Raw genomic sequence first — 6,000 nt, 5'->3', positions numbered from 1 at the left:
GGTGTGGTTATGAGGTAGAGCAGTTGCTTGTGGAGTGGGAGGCCCTGTGTTTCACCCCTAGCATTAATCATCATCATCATCATCATCTTCTTCTTCTTCTTCTTTAAACACACACACACAAAACCCTAAGATGTGGAGTATGGAGACTAAAGATAAGCAGCATATTTAATTTTTTTAAACAAGACATATATGTATAAATGTATTATATATTATATATAACTTTCAATTAAGGCATTTTATATATATTATATATATATAAAACATTTATTATTATATATAACTTTTATTTTATATATATATATATATATATATATATATATATATATCTTTTACAATTAAGGCATTTAACTTGAAAACTGTCCAGTTGTGGGGAAAAAAAATCTGTGAATGGAAAACACAAACTAAATATGAAACAAAATAAGATTAGAATAAGATAAATTAATCTCTAAAGGTTTTTCTTTTTTGGGTGCTGGGGATCGAACCCAGGACCTTGTGCATGTGAGGTAAGCACTCTACCACCTGAGCTAGATCCCCAGCCCCTAAAGGTATTTATTTTTTAAAATATCTTTTGGCCAAAGTTAAAGAATTCAGTTTTTCAATAATTTGCTATCCCACCCTCTATCTCTGTCACACACACACACACACACACACACGGATATTAAGCTTCAGGGCTATTCCAACCTTATTTCCAAAAAAAATACAGAGTTCTATATCCATGGTTTTTCTCCACTGGGCACTGAACCCACCTCTTGCCCACTCAAGTTTTGGTCATGTCAAAACTGACTGCTTGCTGGGCACACACCTGTCATCCCAGCAGCTCTGGAGGCTGAGGCAGGAGGATGGCGAGTTCAAAGCCAACCTCAGCAACAGTGAGGCCCTAAGCAACTCAGTGAGACCCTGTATCTAAATAAAATATTAAAAAGGCTGGGATGTGGCTCGGTGGTTAAGTTCCCCGAGTTCAATTCCCAGTACCAAAAACAAACAAACAAAAAACCCGATTGCTTTGCCTTGCACGCCTGTAATCCCAGGGGCATGGGAGGCTGAGGCAGGAGGATTGCGAGTCCAAAACCAGCCTCAGCACCTTATCGAGGTCCTAAGCAACTTGGTGAGATCCTGTCTCTAAATAAAATATTAAAAGGGCTGGAATGTGGCTCCGTGATAAAGTGACCCTGGGTTAAATTGCCAGTACCAAAAAATGTGAAAAACACAAAAATAAAACCCTCACTGCTTTGCCATTTGAGAAAAGGCTCTGGAGGCTCCTGTGGGCGAGCCCTGGTGGCAGAGAGGAGAGCAGCTTGCATGCAGACATCTATCTTCTGGGTTGCGGTGACCTTGTAAGCCTCCCTGCAAGCCAACTGTCAGTCACAGGAGCCCCCAGGGATCTCCTGCTTCCAACTTTCCTATCTCTCCTGAATCTCTGGGTGGGTGCCCGTGCCCAAGAGGCCCGTGGAAAGCACGGCCACCCCTGGGTCCCTTTCACCCACAAGCAGCCTGGGACCTGTTTACTTCTAAACCAGCAACAGGCAAACAGGTCTTCCCTGAAAGTTTTCCTTTGTAGCAGCAGATTTTAAATATAGGACAGTCAGGTCCGGAGGTGTTGCTCGGTGGGACAGCCCTTGCCTTGTGTGCTCCAAGTCCTCCATTCAATCCCCAGTGCCCGCCACGTGCACAAAGAAAATAAATGAATATAGGACAGTTAGTGGAGCAGGGGACTCACGCAGAGAATGGAGGACCAAGAGGTGGAACCGACCAGTGTGTGGAAAGTTCTGGGTCTTCATTCTGGTTCCACCACTTAAGCGACCTTGGGCATCACTTAACCTCTCTGAACTTTGGTATCTTCTTCTATTCCAAAGGGCTCATTGCCTAGCAACCCTGGAAAGCGGCTGGGAACATCAAGAGAGAGAGAGAGAAAAAAAAAGCAGAGAGTTCTGGAAAACGTCCAGTGCCTAGGAAGAAGGGGATGGTCACTGTCACACCTTCAGTGTGCCAGGCAGCCTGGGGACCCCTGCAGAACCACCAGCCCCCCACAAGCTCTGCCTCCTGGGGAGGCTGCTTAGGTTCCTCAGAGGTGACTGACTCCTTATCAGACAGGAGGCTGATCAGGGCATGTTCCCAGGTAGCACCACCTCCCGGGCTTCTGAGGTCAGAGATGGTAGATGATTCCAGGATTCGATCTTGATTTTGTCTTGAAAGGGTTGGCGGCGCTGCAAGATCGCCTATCTGGAGCCTTGGCTGGACATACCAGACCAGACCGCCCTGTCGGTGCCTCGAAAGTGGGTGTCAGGGAAAGATGGAGACAAGGAGAGAAGGTTCAGGAACCTTTTCCCAGGAGATGATTCACAGTCATGAGGGTGGGAGCCCCTGAGAGGCTCCAGGGGGGTCTTTGCAACCCCAGCAGGATGCCGTTTCTCTAAGGCAGGGGCTTTCTCTCAGTTTGGCCTCAGCCGGGAGCCACCTGGTGGTCACTTGATTACTGCCTTCCTGATGGTGTGCAGCTCCACCTGGCCCTTTTTCTTAAAAGAGAAAGCTTCTCCCAGTCCACTAGGAGGAAGCTGGATGTAACTTTTGTTGCGTGGGTCAGAAATGTTATGAAAACAGGGTGGGGGGGTGGGGGGTGCGGTGGCGCATGTCTGTCATCCCAGCAGCTTGGGAGGCTGAGGCAGGAGGATTGTAAGTTTGAGGCCAGCCTCAGCAATTTACCATGGCCCTGATGGCTTAGCAAGACCCTCTTTGTATTTCTATTATTATTATTATTATTATTATTATTTTGTTGTTGTTGTTGTTGTTGTAGATGGACACAATACCTTTATTTTATTTGTTTATCTTTACGTGGTACTGAGGATCGAACCCAATGCCTCACACATGCTAGGCAAGCGCTCTACCACTGAGCCACAACCCCAGCCCAAGACCCTGTTTCTATTAAAAAAAAAAAGATGTTGGGATATGGCTCAGTGGTTAAGCACCGTGAGTTCAATTCTCAGTGCCAAAAAAAAAAAGAAAAGAAAAGAAATGTTACGGAAACTATCCAACAAATGTTATCAGCTGCAACTCGTAATTAGCCAATCCAGTTAGTGCTGTTCCCTAACAAGTTAGACGTGTTACTCTCTTAACAACAGTAACCAAGCAGAAACATGCCTTTTGAGCAATACGCTGTTCTTTAAATATATGTTGGGCAGGGGTGTAGCACTGGGGTGGAACGCTTGCTTAACACTCTGCAAAACAACAGTGATAACATATATATATATATATATATATATATATATATATATATATATATATATATATAAAATATCACTTAGCCCTCATCAGAATTTCTGACTGCAGCCAGGCACGGTGGTACACACCTGTAATGCCAGCAACGTGGGAGGCTGAGCAGGAGGATTGCCAATTCTGAAAAAAGGCCACTGTCTAGGAAGAAGGCCAGCCTCAGCAATTTATCAAGGTCTTGAGAAACTTAGTGAAGTCCTGTCTCTAAACAACAACATTCTTTAAAAGGGCTACAGACTGTAGTTCTGGGGTAAAGCACCCCTGGGTTCAATCCCCAGCACCAAAAAAATCAATCAATAAAATAAAATTCTGAATGGAGAGCCAGGTCCACCTGTCCTCTCAACTGCTTGAAAGACTGACACAGAAGAATCACTTGAGCCCAGAAGTCCGAGGCCAGCCAGGGCCACCACACATCAAGACTCTCAAAACAAAATCACATTACGTTGCAATAAATTTAAATAACAAATAAGGACTGGTTAATGCCCTACAAGGCAATCACATCGTATTCTTTGAGGCTCTCTATTCTCCTGGACAGAGATGATTTGTATTTGTCCCGGGCAAAAAAAAAAAAAAATCGATCCCAGCTTCTCAGTCTTCCACAGTGTAACCCCAAAATTCCCAGAAACTGGGTCCTAATCAATAGCAAATGGGCTGGACATGGTGATCACACCTGTAACCCCAGCCACTTGAGAGGCTGAGGCAGGATCACTGGAGTCCAGAGGCAAATCTGGACACATAGGGAGACCCTGTCTTCAAAAATAATAATAGCGGGATGCAGTGGTGCATGCATGTAATCCCAGTGGCTTGGGAGGCTGAGGCAGGAGGATAGAGAGTTCAAAGCCAGCCTCAGCAAATTAACGAGGCCCTAAGCAACTCAGTGAGACCCTGTCTCTAAATAAAATATTTTCAAAAAGGGCTGGGGATGTGGCTCAGTGGTTAAGTGCCCCAGGTTCAATCCCTGGTACCAAAATAATAAGAAGAAGGACAACAGCAACCTGATGGTATTCTCATTTTTGAGGCAAGGAAAGTGCATTTTTACTGGGAGATTATGGGTAGTCATGGTAGGTCACTAAGAAGAGGAGGGAGAGGGGCACAGAGTGTCCCAGATGTGAACTTGGTCCAGGGTCAGGTGGGTTGCACTGTGCCGTGCCTGCCCAGCCCCCTCTGGAATAGAATCTGCAAATGTGAGATGGAGAAGCTGAGGTTCAAGCTGAAAGTTTTAATGTATCTCCTGAGGTTGTAAAAGCAGGGTGAGCATGAGAGCCTTGACCTTGTATAAACTAAATAGCTCACTAAGCCCTAGAGGCCTGATGAGGGGGACCTTGGAGTCAGGAGCTGCATAAATAAACCAAGGATCCTGTTCTGAGGTCCATGCAAACAAAGGGATTAGCACCTGGAAGGCCAGTCTCTGTGTCCTTTAGTGGCCCTGCCTACGGAGCAGGCGAGGAGGGCCAGATAGAGGATGCCGGTTCAGAGATCATTGGGCTTCACTCCCTATCCGCTCTGTGACCAGTGACAAGTTACCTAACCTCTCTGTGCCTTCATTTCTTCCACAAAACGGGTATGATACCTACCTTATAAACTTGTAAGGATGAAATTAAAATAAGGTTGACATTCATTGAGTATTTACAATGTGCCCAGCACCCACCCAAGTTCATTTGTTGGGGCTAGGAGTGTAGCTTGGTGGTGGCACTCAGCCCGGGTTCATTCACAGCGCCACAAAACAGCAAAACCAAGTTCGTCTATAACACAAACTCAGTTCTCACGCCTGCTAGTGCGTTCAATAGAATATTATAGCCGGGCACAGTGGCACACGCCTGTCATCCCAGCAGCTCCTGGGGCTGAGGCAGGAGGATCACCAGTTCAAGACCAGCCTCAGCCAGTTAGCGAGGCCTAAGCAACTCAGTGAGAACCTGATGATTCGCGCTTCCAGGTCCTCATCCCTTTGTCTGCATGGACATCAGAATAAATAAGATATAAAAAGGACACCAGAATAAATTTAAAAATATATGTAAAAAGGGCTACGGGTGTGGCTCAGTGGTAGAGCGCTTGCCCCTCAGGTGTGAGGCACTGGGTTGGAGCCATAGCACCCCATAAAAAAAATAAATTAATAAACAAATATATTGTGTGTCCATCTACAACTAAAAAATATATATTTTTTTTAAAGGAAAGGGGATGGGGCTGGGGATGGGGCTCAGTGGTTCAGTGCCCCTGAGTTCAATCCCTAGTACCAAAAAAAACCCCAAAAAAACAGGAATATTATATAAGAGAGTGTACCATTCAATAACAATTAAAATAATGGATGTGAAATCTATCTGGCAACCTGGGAAACACATTATAAGGAGTCATACAAAAAAATACAAAAAAAAAATAGATATATTTCAAAATGGCAGCTACTCTTGAGCAATGACTGAATTCCTGAATACAGAGCAGGAAAAGTGGTCCAGTATGTCATTGATTGTGATTATGAAATTGCTTTGGCAAGAAGCAAAATATGTACAGTATCTATTATATTTTTTAAAGAGATTTTTTAAAACAATTTTTGTGCCAATTTTATTGAGGTACAATTAACATACAGTAAGATTTGCCAGTTTTTGTATGGGCATGTGGTGCTGGGGATTGAACCCAGGGCCTTGTGCATGCGAGGCAAGCACTCTACCAACTGAGCCAAATCCCCAGCCCTATAATATTTTAAATAAATATATAGGAGTTAGCCAAGGGTGGTGGCACGTG

This window comes from Marmota monax, unplaced genomic scaffold (genome assembly GCF_021218885.2).
Source record: "Marmota monax isolate L192 unplaced genomic scaffold, Marmota_monax_Labrador192_F-V1.1 WCK01_AAM20220418_F8-fsc00092, whole genome shotgun sequence".
NCBI lineage: Eukaryota > Metazoa > Chordata > Mammalia > Rodentia > Sciuridae > Marmota > Marmota monax.
This window is presented reverse-complemented; position numbering follows the sequence as displayed.